The following is a 12293-nucleotide window of genomic DNA, read 5'->3' as shown; positions in this document are numbered from 1 at the left end:
CTATAGTTTAACCTGCAAGGTCTTTGGTATGTTCCTTTTTCAAGTCTGCAAGTACTAGTTTCAGGGAAGAAGTCTGTGCCAAAGTATATTATACCTACTATGGCAATAAATTCTTCATGGATGAGGTTTTACACATAAATTACCTTCATTTGCAGTCTCTGAATGCTCTTCTAAATTTTATGGGATAATATGAATTATGAGCACCCATGTATTTCTTGTAGGTATAATGTGAGACAGATTTTTTTCTACTACATGCAAAAGATTATGCAAGTGAATTGTACTCTACACCTCTCTCCCCTGACTTGTGTTGAACAAATGTGATAACACAGACCACTCAGTTGCTTATGAGAAGTGTACACCCTGCTGTAAAGATATGTATGTATGAATTAGGTCTAACTAGGATTAAATATGAATCACATGGTTAAACAAAAGCATTAAAAATACCTGAAAGGTTTTTTTCTAAAACTTATAAACTTAGATTTCTTAATCTGTTATTTCTTGGTTTAGTTATTGGTACATTTATGGTTTGGCAAAATAACTCCTTTTAAATAAATTGTACATTTAAAGTGCACAATTTATACTTAATTGAAGCTACCACTGTAATCTTTACAAAACTTGGCTGGATTTCAGTGGCTGGGCTTTAGGTATTTTGCTGGTTCTGCTGGATTTTTAAAACTCTAGAGATCTGGGAATGGAATGAGTCTGTTCACTGTTATTATTAGTCTGTAGTAAATACTGTTGGTGACCCACTGGAACCTAAATCCTAGCCATTCTTCATATATCTGTTGAACACTGGGTGCTTTGGACTCAGTTCATACACAACACTTGCCTCAGAAGCAAAGTTCCAGGTATCCACAGGAGCTCTGATTTCAGGAATCACTAGGAATGTGATCTGGCAAACAGTACCCAGACCTCAATTCTGCAAATTGCTCTACTGCCACTATCTAAATCAGCGTAGTAGTTTCAAAGGCTTCACAAGAACAGGTCCAGGATCAGCCATTTTTCTGCAAGGACACATTCTTGGTCCGCTACATTAAACAGCAACAACACTTCAAAATGCACCTACTCACAGCCACTGAAACCAAGAGGCGAAACACAGCAAGAATGGTACAGCTGGTCTCGGAATGCTTGCCCAGCTCCCACAACAGCGGGGGAAGGATCAGGCATGAAGGCTCATCAACAAGATCAGACAAAAGAGAAAACACTGAATCATATTAAAGTAATTACCAGAAAATAAGACTTCTGTAAAATATTTGCAATCAGCTTGTTCAAGCCTTCAGGCTCAGTCTTGTATTGGGCTGCATGTAGCGGCACCACCCCAGGAGGTGCTCCAGGAAGAACGAGTGACTCAGAGTCACAGTTCCTCCCTGGCTCCCTTCCTCTCGCATGGGAGAACAAATAATTTCACCCATCCTGAATGCAGTGTACTCCCACGGTACTCCTAACTAACTTGATAGTACAAAGCGCCATGGCCCTGCTCCCTCTCTGCTTGCCCTACTTACAGTGAAGGAAGGATCAGGCATGAAGATCCCACTGTCTCTCCACCTCATTGTCTCTCCTTTCCCATCTCCCCACACCCAAAACTGCTGTCTAAAGCAGCCATATGGGACACATTTACTTCCCACTGCCACCCCAAGGTGCTACTATGGACAGGAATAATCTAGCATGGAGATAGTATCAGCATGAAAGAGAAGAGAATCCTTGTTAGGAAGAACATACATTGTCACTTGATAATGATAACCACGTTTAATGGGCACAAGCATGAAGGCACAAATTTCAGACATTTTCCCCTTATTTTAAAAAATAGGGGGTTGTTATAAAAATGCCCAATTACATCATCAGGCACTATACAATATTTATGGTATAAAATCACTATAATTAAATGCTAAGTGCTGATTTCAATTATTTAGCAGTGGAGCAATAAAATAAGCAAGTGCCTTTAAAATGTTATTTTCACAGAGTAATCACAGAATACAAAAGGAGCTAAACAATGATGTGTCAGGACCTTATAGACACCCCGTGGTAAAACAGGAGATTTAAGGTGCGAGGATTCTCAGGCCCAGTGTCACAATTAAGCTCTGTGTCCCTCAGATCCACTTTTTTGCTGCAAGCTTACAGTGGAGCTAGTATTTGGGAAGGGAAAAGAGTGAATTTCTGCCCTAACTGGGTTAGAGTTACCATGTCACCTTAAAACTGGCCACTTGGGAAAAACAAAGGCTTACACAGAGACTAAAAATATTAAAAATCTGAAGCAGTGAGGTAGTTCAGTCCACAGTGGCCATGTCTGCACATGCCTCTTCACTGAAGGACCTGGGCTGTGTTCATCAGTGTTGGAAAACCTTGTAAGTTTATATTAAAAAAATAATTTTCATTGGAAATCTAGTTCCAAAACATAACCTTTATTGAGAAATATCATCCAAAACATAGGAAATAAAGGATATTCCCAGTAGATATTTTCAATAAGCTACCTGTCATAGAAGGGAAAAAAGACTGCAATATTAAATATTACTAATTCCATTTGGGGGCTAAATAACAGTCCTGGACAAATGGTGATAAAAACATCCAGCAAGCAGGAGTGAAGCCGTGGTAAAGCAGATGCTGTACTGTCCTTAAGCAGGATGCAGTGCATGCTGTCCTGAACAGGGATACCTCTGTCAGCCAATGAAGGCAAAGTGGCCATGCCACCTCCCTTCCTTCTTGGTGTAACTGATGTTGCTTAAAGGAAAGACCTCCAGCACAGCTCCAAATCTGCAAGGCTCAAGTGCTGGCAGTGTGCCAGACTCACCCATACAGGGCAAAATAATGGGTGGCTGTGGAGCTCCTAGACTGCCTTCACCTCAGCTGTGATCCTTGCAGAAGTTGGGATGAATGACACTGAAAAATTCTTCACATTTGGCATTAAGAATTTTTTTGTCAAAATATAGAATGCAGCTCACTTCCATTCATGTTGCTGATAAAGTTTTGTTTTTTCTAGGCAGATTTTCCCCTAAACAAAAACTGAGCTGGAAATGTTCAGTTCAGACTAAATGTCCTGTAAACTAAATACAGCTGATTATTCTTTGCTTCCTTACATGCTTCTCCTTTACCAAGAACAAAACACAACTTGTCGAAGAACACATTTTGAAGCAGGAATAATGACCATTCCCAACCCCACAGCTCCATTTTTATTATAAATAAAAAAACACGAAGGTCTTCCATTAGATTCAGGGGTTGGAAGGGAGTGGGAGGAATGATGTGTTAAGCTGCAATGGAGGAAGTACACACGCCAACTGGAAAAACGGACTATAAAAAGCTTTTCTTATACAAACACAAGAGGAAGGAACCAACACCCTCAATTGTTGAAATGAAAGGTGGGGGGCCTAAACACACAACTAGGAAAAAAAAAAAAGGTAAAAATTTAAAAAGTCCTGAATGTTTCACATTTTCCCCAATTACTCTCAAATTTGAGAGTCTTGTTTGATAAGGTCAAACTTACCAACGGCAGACCTGGCAAATCTCATGCAAAGAGCGTAAATGCTGTATAACAGTACCAGGCTGGAGACCTTTCTGCAGTTAAGAGTGTATATCACCTGTTTATGTGGCACAGCACTATGGACTCCCTCCCTCTCTGCAACCTATTGCAAGTGGGGTAGAGCTCTCTACACCTAGAACAAGGGATAAAACTGCAAAAGAAAGGCCAGGGTGCTGCACTGCAGGAAAAGTATGTGCCACCACGGCAAGCCAGTTCTGCTCCAAGGGCCTCTACTAACCAGCAGCATCCCCAGCTGCAAGTCAGGAACACATCCCCTCCAGTCACACAGTAACATGTTTGCGCAGCTGGGAACCGATGCGGCATCATCTCTTATGTCAGAGGACAAAAGTATCAAAGGGTCTAAGGCAGATAGAAGAATTCAAAGTACAGCTTCAGAAGGTCAAACAGGCCCATCACAGAAAAGAAAATTTATTAGAGCAAATAGCTAAATACTGGCAGGCCAGAAATGCAATTTCTAACAAGGCAGATTGAGGAAAAAGGAGGCAGACAGTGAAGTTGGCTGCACTAATCAAACCTCCTCTGGAGACACTGCTGCATGGGCCTTTGCACGGGGCAACACCCAGTCGGAACCAGCCATCACTGATACAGGCTCATACACTTCCACATCGCAAGCAACAGCCCCATACACAAAGTATTGTGATCCCTAGCACACATAGTCTCTAAGAGAGATACAACCAAAAGACAGCTCCCATGATGATCTACTGCCTCCTCAGTAGTCTCATATTTTTCCATTAAGGTAATTTTCCTTATCTGTGAAAATATATTGGCTCATGGCATTTAGCAAAGTCATAACCTTCTAGTTACAGAGCTTGAACTTGTCAACAATTATTGAGTGAGTGCAATGGAGCTGGGTCAGAATGTAGATACATAGTACATAGATTCTACTAATCTTTACAAAATCATTCCTTTCCTGGCCAGCCACTGTATAAAAGGACATAAAACTGACCTCAAATTAGGTAGAGGTTTGGCTTTGTAATGAACCTGTAGCTTCAAGGTAATTTCACTTAAAATTTTTTTACATGGTTTTAAACATCTACCATGTATAAATGACTAAAAACTAAAACCAGAGAAGATATCACACAATATTCAAGTGGAAGCAGATAGCCCACATTCTCTCCTGCCCCCAGAACACATCAAGTTGTTTTAGAATTTTTGAAAATAACAATTAGAAACACACTAAACACTTGGACACAACACAGATGTACCAATCTGGGATAAAACTGCATTCTTCTTCCTCTACTGCTTACTTAGCAAAGGTGTTAGCATTGCTTTGCCCAGGACAACAAAGATAGCAAGCTTTGGTATAGCTTAGCACTTTAAACACCAAGAAAGTCAATACAGAAGAAACCAATCATCTGCTTTGTCCCTAGTATTAATGGTCAATGCAAACTAGACCAGGATACAGGGTTCTTGAATATGTTTTCTTTATTCTCCAGAAGGCACAAGAAGAAGTTTTGTGATAGTCCGTTCTCCCTCCTGACTTCAAACTGAGAATCCACGGCTTTACAGAGGTCTGCACAGACATGGCTCTCAGCAACCTCATTCCTCGATGGCTCCTATTCTCCCACACTTACGTCTGTACTCACTTTATCACTTTGTCTCATTGTTTTAGGTGGGTTTGTGTTTTGGTGTTGGGGTTTTTTCACATTAAATGTGTCCATGGGTCTTCTCCACAGCTCACCCTGTGTACGCTTAAAATCCTTGATATATCTTGTTTGCAGATCTACCTCTTCTACCTCCTAACACTAACTAGGACTTTTTTCCCCTCAGTCTCACCACTTTCTCATGGCACAATTGGCACTGTAGACTACCAACTGATTTCTGACAATTTATTTATATGTGTAGAGCATCATGCAATCCTACAATGTGAATAAAACAAACAAACAAAAATCCTCAAATGCTTACACAATTCTCCTGTTTCTAGTTCTCAAGAAGTTACTTTCTTGGTATTCAAACTCAAATCCTGATGATAGAAACTTGCATTTTAAGGAGAGGCAAGTAGAAATTCCTCATCAATTGAACAAGTTGAGCTATGCTTCTGAGTACATATTACAATATCTTTTTCGCATCACACCTACTTTACTAAATATACAAAACACTAAGCAAGTGATAGTTTTGTCAGCCACCAGCTAATCAAATGAAAAATTATTAGGCTTAGAAAAATAATAAAAGCAGAAGCCAGCTGTGCATTTGTTGGATGAAAATCCCAGTGTCTCCCATGTTAGCTCATGTGTATTTCAATTTCTGGGAAGAAAATAATGGGAGTTTCTCCACCCTTTCTCATGTGAGCCATAAAACAGATTTATTACCTAGGATATATTCTGTGTTTTCTCCTGAGGAAAAAAGAAAGTGGTGGAACAAGTTCATTTTTTTCCCTTCTACAACTAGGATTTTCTTTATTATAAACACTGAGCTTAATTTTGGTATCATATGGCCCTTCTATTTAATGCTCTGGTCACACTTTTTACCTTTCTAAATCTTGAATTGTAGCATTTTCATTTCAGCGGGGAATCTACAGCTGCTCCAGCTGTCTGAGTGCAAAAACTCTGTCCTAAGATTCCTATCTGGTATGTTTTAAAGCAGAATCCTTTGCTCCCCTAAATCAAAGAAGTTTAGCTTCTGCTGAAAACTATGGAATAACAACAACAACAACAACAACAAAGCTAAACATTAGTGTATGTTTCTTTTGAAATAGTTCTTGCTCAGCTTTACCTTACGACCAACAGTTACCCAGCAGCTCTGGGAAACTTAGACGGCAAACTCAGGGGTTTAGAACAGGGTTGCATCTCATCTGGGAAGGTTTTCCTGTACAAATTACTATTTTTTGACTGTAACGGGCACCTTCTGACCTTTAAAAATAAATCATGAAAGAGAAAATTTGCTGACTAAAAGATTTTTTGCTCCTAAGACTCCTAATTTGCTTACAGTATGATGTTACAATTCTAAAGACCTGCACTGGTAAATCCATTTATAGAAAAGGTGGTTTCCCCTATAACTTTCACTTTTGAGATGCAGAAGAGACTGATTCATATTTTAAATGCTTCTGAATCATGACATAGCCTGGATTCTCCAGTTTAGTGGTCTGGAAACTTTCAAGGCTAATATATGCCTTTTTAAAAGACATCCAGTAATACCTCTTTTTTAAAGTAAATCTGTTGACTCAAATATTTGTAGCCTAAATGTGCTCTTGATACTCTTGATAACTAGCACCTATTGTTTAATGAGTTACTTTTCTCAACACGGCAAACCTGACATCTCTTAAAGTTCCAGTTCTTTCAAATAATCCTATGCCATGTGAGCATTTACACCAAGTCATAAATGCCATTGAAACAATTTTTGAAATGATGAGCTATGCCATCATTAGCTGCATATAATTAAAATGTACCATAGGAAGTGCATTCATTACAGTTGTGAAATTAGTTTTATTGCTTATGAGCAGCAAAAAATCCACTTTTTATCACACAACTGTGCCAGCACAGAACTCAAAAGGAAGCTGGCTTGCTTGGGCAAAAATTGTGCAGGTTTTTTCATAGATTTATTTCTTTCTCATTGCTTTGTGATCACTTTTACTGCTCCACAGAGAATGATAATTTGGAAAAAAAAAAAAAAAACAGTAGCTAAAGTAGTTTTCAAACTATTACTAATTTGAAACCCTTCATTTGTACTACCAAGAATATTCTAGTGCAGTCAAACTGCATTCTTACAAAGAAAGCCTAAATCTATCCACATAGATATTTTGGGGATCAAAACACTATTACTGCTACTAGAGTTACCTTTTTCCTTTATACAGACATACACACAAACATCTAATACTATGCTGAGGTTTCAATTTATACAAAAGTAATGTATCAGCATTACAACTCAGAAGAGATGTCCAAAAAGGAAAGTTCAGCCTTTTTATTTAATCATTACTACGTTTGTCTTCACAAACCCAGAAATCTGACTGACCTACATCTATAACCAAACGTAGCTACAACAAAACAATTTATTACAGAAGAGTAGCGATAGTAGCTATTTTCCCCAATGAAGACAGTGCATCATAGAATATAATTTTGGAAAACCAGAATCTTCAGCATTAAATCTCCCATATAAGATAATTAGAGATGACTGGTTTACAGCTCTTACTGTTCCAATGAAACTGTACGCTGTTATGACAGAGCTTGCAGAGAAATACTACTGAAATTAAAAATAGATGATATGCAAACACAAAACATAACATAGCCCAATGTACTATGTGATAGAGAGCCAAAGAAATTGTCTCTTTAGAATGTAAGAACATATACGGGTCAGTAGTTCAGTGTTTCTTTGCAAAAAGAAATTCACAGTATTCTAAAATGGTCAACAGGGTCAGAAAAGGCATAACATACCTAGACAACAGATCTGCTCCCTAATATGTTACAATTCTAAAATTGTAATTCTAATGCTTGAAAATAACGCTCTACACCAATTAACCAAAACCAGACTATCTCATATTAGAAACTGGCATCTATTCCAGTGCATACACCAACATAATTTCCATCTGCAGAATCTTTATAACTGATAATGACACATCCAAGCCAGATGAAACAGTTAGATTTCCTAATCACAGGATATTTTTATGACAAGAAAAAACTAGTTTACCTGTAAATCAATAAAAATGTTAATAGGAATCATTAAAAAACAAGACGTTATTCCAGTATTTAAAACGTAATGATTTAGTTAAAAATAAATAAAATGTCCTTTATACTCCATGTAACTTATGCAGACAGGACAAGTTATTAATTAAACGCTTCCCAGTCATGGAGCCCTCTCTAAAAGCCTCACAGAAGTGCTACTAAAATTGGGTGCTGGTGGAAGGAGCTTTGCAAGAATGACAGGTCACAAACAGACTCTTCAAAGAAGTACTCTTCAAAACAATTCCCAGAGAAAAAGTTACACACAAATTTCCATCTCTCATGTCTTCTCTGTTTTCCAGAGCACACACCATGTCTGGTTTTTACCTTGTTCATTTCAAAATGAAGCTATTGAATCTGGACATTAGATTATTTTCTACCATAAAGTGGCATATAAAGGAGTTGTATAAGGCAGTTTCTTCATTTCCAATCACCATTACATTGAGAAGAAAAAATATACAATAAAAGAATCCAAACACTGCAAGGTTACATGCAGAATGCCAGCTACATCCATAAAATGCTACATAGCAAACAAAGCGCCCATGCTGAAAAGATCTGTAACACAGACTGTGTCTCACTTACTTGCTAACTGTGCAATACTTTGCTGCAGATCAGACTGCCAGTAGAGGGAGCAAAAACAAGTAAAGCCCGCTACACGAAAACTGAAAACACCAATGCTGCCGCTCCGTGAACGAGGAGCGGCACACCTAAGCTATGTACTATGCGAAGACAAATGAGCGGTCTTGATCTTTTTCTTTTCCCTTCAATGGATCAACCTGTGAAAAATCTATTAAGGCAACGTTTCCTTCGTTTTCTGATATTAATCTAAGTTAAAAACCTAGGGATTCGAATCAATCTGTTAAAACGAGGCTAGTTTTCTGGATTTCTGTAGGCTATATTAATTATACTGTCACAGAATCAGTCTGGATGAAAGGAACCTCCGGAGGTCTGCAGTCTGACCTCCAGCTCAAAGCAGGGTCAGCTATGAGATGAGACCAGGTTGGTCAGAGTTTTATCCAGTTGATAAATGCAATATTATTTTTTCACATTACTATATGTATTATTAACAATACCATGTTTTACTTTTGTAAATGCTTTCAACTGAAGGGTATTAAAGTGCTTAAAACACTACTCACCAACAAGTGCTCCCGAGGACTGCTATTACAATTTTGCAGATGATGGGGGGAAGACAGAGAGCAATCACTGACCCACCTGAGGCTATGCTTTCCTGGGTACAATATTCAGTAGATGCAGTTCCCTGCCTCACCTTGACCTGCTCAAGCAGCGTTTAGGTAAGCTTGTTCACTAACACTTACTTTTAAGTACCTTAAAAACACTCATTTCTGTTGGTCATAAAAGAAAAGCACTGGGATTATTATGGAAGAGTTGTAAAATTCAATACATTAGAAATGTAAGCTCCATTACAACAAGGTTTGGTATTTATGGCTCACTGATACTCAATATTTGATCGGGTGTACTCTGAAGTCAAAGCACAAGGCATTAGCGTTACAGCTGCCAGAAGAGACCTTGCACGGAGACTCTCCAGGCAAACTGCTCCAGAGCAGCTTAACTGCAATTAAGTAGATGCAGACTCTAATAAAAATATTACTTTTCTCTAGTAGAGGCCTCACGTCAGCCACAGACACTACATCTCCCTCAAGCCTTCGTCCCGTCTTGGGCGTCTTCCCACCCCCACTCGCTCCGCTGGCCGGGACAAACTCCGCGTACCCCTTCCCAGCGCCGGTGACCGGCACGGGTACCCGGGACGGAACGGGACGGGACAGGACGGGACAAGCACGACCGCCCGCACAGGGCGGCCGCGGTCGCCGTCGCCTGTGAGAGGAGGCGCGAGGCAAGCGGGCGGGCGATAACGGTCGCCCCCCGGCGCGCGCGGCGCCGCACGCGGCGGCCCGAGGCGCCCCGCCGTTGCCGTGGCGACGCCCCCGCGCAGGCGCACACTCCCCCTGACTCGCCCGCCCCCCCCCCTCGCAGCGCCGCCCGGCCTCAGAGGCGGCGCAGCGCCGGTGGCGGGCGCGTCCTCCCAGCTCCGCCGCTGCCGCCGCCTCCGGGCGTTGCTCGCGCCTCCCCAGCGGCCGAGCCGGGACTCCCCCGCGGCGGCGGGGCTGCAGGGCGGTTCCCTCCCCCCCTCCTCCTTCCCCCCGCCGTCTCTCACCGCGCGCCGCTCCGCCCGGGGCGGGGGAGGAAGCGTGACAGCGATGACTCGGCGATCCTCCGCTGTAACCTAAAGCTGCCTCTCGGGAGCCAGGCAGACACAGAGGAGCGCCGAGCGCCAGCGTGATGCCCACGGACCGCTCGTGACGTCACGGGACAGTGGGAGGCGCGCATGCGCTCTCCGCGCCCGGCGGGCCCTTGGTCCCTCACGGCGCGTTGTGGCCGGGCAGCCCCGGCCCGGCTGCCTGTGGGCCGTCGCCCGCCCCCGGGTTAGCCACAGGGGTATCTGGCCGGTAAGGGAGGCCTGTGGTGCCGGCAGCGGCACCCCGGGGCGGCGGGAGCCAGCGCAGCCGTCGGGAAGCAGCCCCGCTCTGCGCCAGTCCCGCCTCACCCCCACCCGGGAGGACCTTGCCTTCACCGGGACGCAGGGCCAGGCCGGACTCGAAACGTGTCACTGCTTTGTAGAGCCAGACACGAACACCAGGAGGTGCGAAGGACAAGATGTGAGGAGGGGTGCTTGAACCAGCTGGGAAGGCCTTGGCTGGGGTGCTGGTGTCAGGCTGTTAACTGCCGTCGAGCATGCTTCGAGTCAGTTTGTGACTTACATGATTTACCATAGCTCATTATGAAGTTTGATCAGTGGGGTGCGTGCTAGGCAGTGTTTTAGGCTCTGTTCCTCTCTGCTTGCACAGCAGTCATTTGCCAGAAGCTCTGCTGAGCACGAGGTTATCATGTTCCTGAATACATTTGTCTCTTCTGGCAACTGCTGTCAATCGGGATTTGTTCTGGGATAAAGAGACCCAAGTCTTTCAGTGCAACATAGCCACACTTAGTTTTCCAGATGCTGTCCTGCAGGAGAGCTTCTTCAGAGAAGAAAGTTGCCTCCTGCAATGGTTCCAAATGGAGGTTAATGGTTAGGTGTCATAATTGGATGAAATCAGGCAACAGTTAAATAACCCAGGATGTATTGTTGCTACTAGAACAAAAATGCTGCTATGTGGGATTGGAATTGTACCCTGGTAACATAGCCATCCACCCTCCTCAGACAGGTGATGGCAACCTCACTGCAGGCATGTACATGACAGCACTGCAGAGAGGCATAGTCTTCCCCCTTAAGAGCCCCCTGCTGCTCTCCAGCTACACCGAGACTTGCTCAAGGAAAGCAAATAAACCATCGTTTGCTTGTATCACCTGGCTAGGAGGTAAAAGCTTTGTCATTTATGTAACTTCTCAGAGGACTATACTGCTATCATTCCAGCTAGAAAGATTGGTACCTCATAAAACTAATGCTTTTCAGTTTTCCTGCCATTTTTGCCTATGGAGCCAGAGTCTTTCAAAGCTAAATTACACCTAGAGTACCACAGTGCTGTTAAATAAGTGCTATTCTGTTCCACTTCTATTGATGCAAAGGTGCAGAGATTTTTTTGTGAGTCTGTGAAGGTAGATCTGGGGCTTGCTTTTCTACTCAAATTATATCAAACCTCTTGTCAGTAGGAACACCGATTCCTAAATCCTTGCTCTAAAGAGCTCTTAAACGGCGTTCAGTGGTTATGAAAACGCAGTACACTGAGGAGGCTATGCCTCTCATTATTAGGAATGTCCTAAGCACAGATAAATACCTTCAGTATTGCATAATGCACAAATATAGCCCAATATTTCCCTACATGTTTTGCTGAAATGATTTGAATTAAGAGATTTAGAGCAGCAGATCATTGCTGTAAAATGCTATGCATAATGAAACCACATGTGCAGTACACTTTCAGGTCTTTAATTTGTTAGGCGCTAAATGTTTATTAGAATATGGTACAGTTAATATTCCCTACAGTTGCCTTGAAAATTAAATACCCCTTTCACAACACAAAGATAATGAGTTATATGGCAATATAAGGTGGTTACCAGAATTCAGGAATGACAGAATCCAATTAATTTAACATGAA

General features: G+C 42.0%; 1 protein-coding gene across 4 annotated transcripts in view; it reads right to left on the bottom strand.

Moving 5' to 3' along the window:
• The window catches only part of GNB1L (G protein subunit beta 1 like), a 43642-nt gene extending 33132 nt beyond the window's left edge, over nt 1-10510 (bottom strand). For 2 of the 4 annotated variants that reach the window (XM_069795030.1, XM_069795034.1), the window contains exon 1: nt 10358-10510. The gene's annotated coding sequence lies outside the window, so the exon portion shown is untranslated. Of the gene's footprint in view, nt 1-9320; nt 9767-9793; nt 9871-10357 lie in introns of those variants that run through there. The other 2 variants (XM_069795033.1, XM_069795032.1) reach the window with 2 other exon arrangements.
• Between the last annotated feature and the right edge of the window lie 1783 nt (nt 10511-12293).

The sequence above is a fragment of the Haliaeetus albicilla genome, chromosome 10 (genome assembly GCF_947461875.1).
Source record: "Haliaeetus albicilla chromosome 10, bHalAlb1.1, whole genome shotgun sequence".
In the NCBI taxonomy this organism is placed as follows: Eukaryota; Metazoa; Chordata; class Aves; order Accipitriformes; family Accipitridae; genus Haliaeetus; species Haliaeetus albicilla.
The sequence above is the reverse complement of the archived record's forward strand: the minus strand, read 5'-3'. Positions and strand labels throughout refer to the sequence as shown.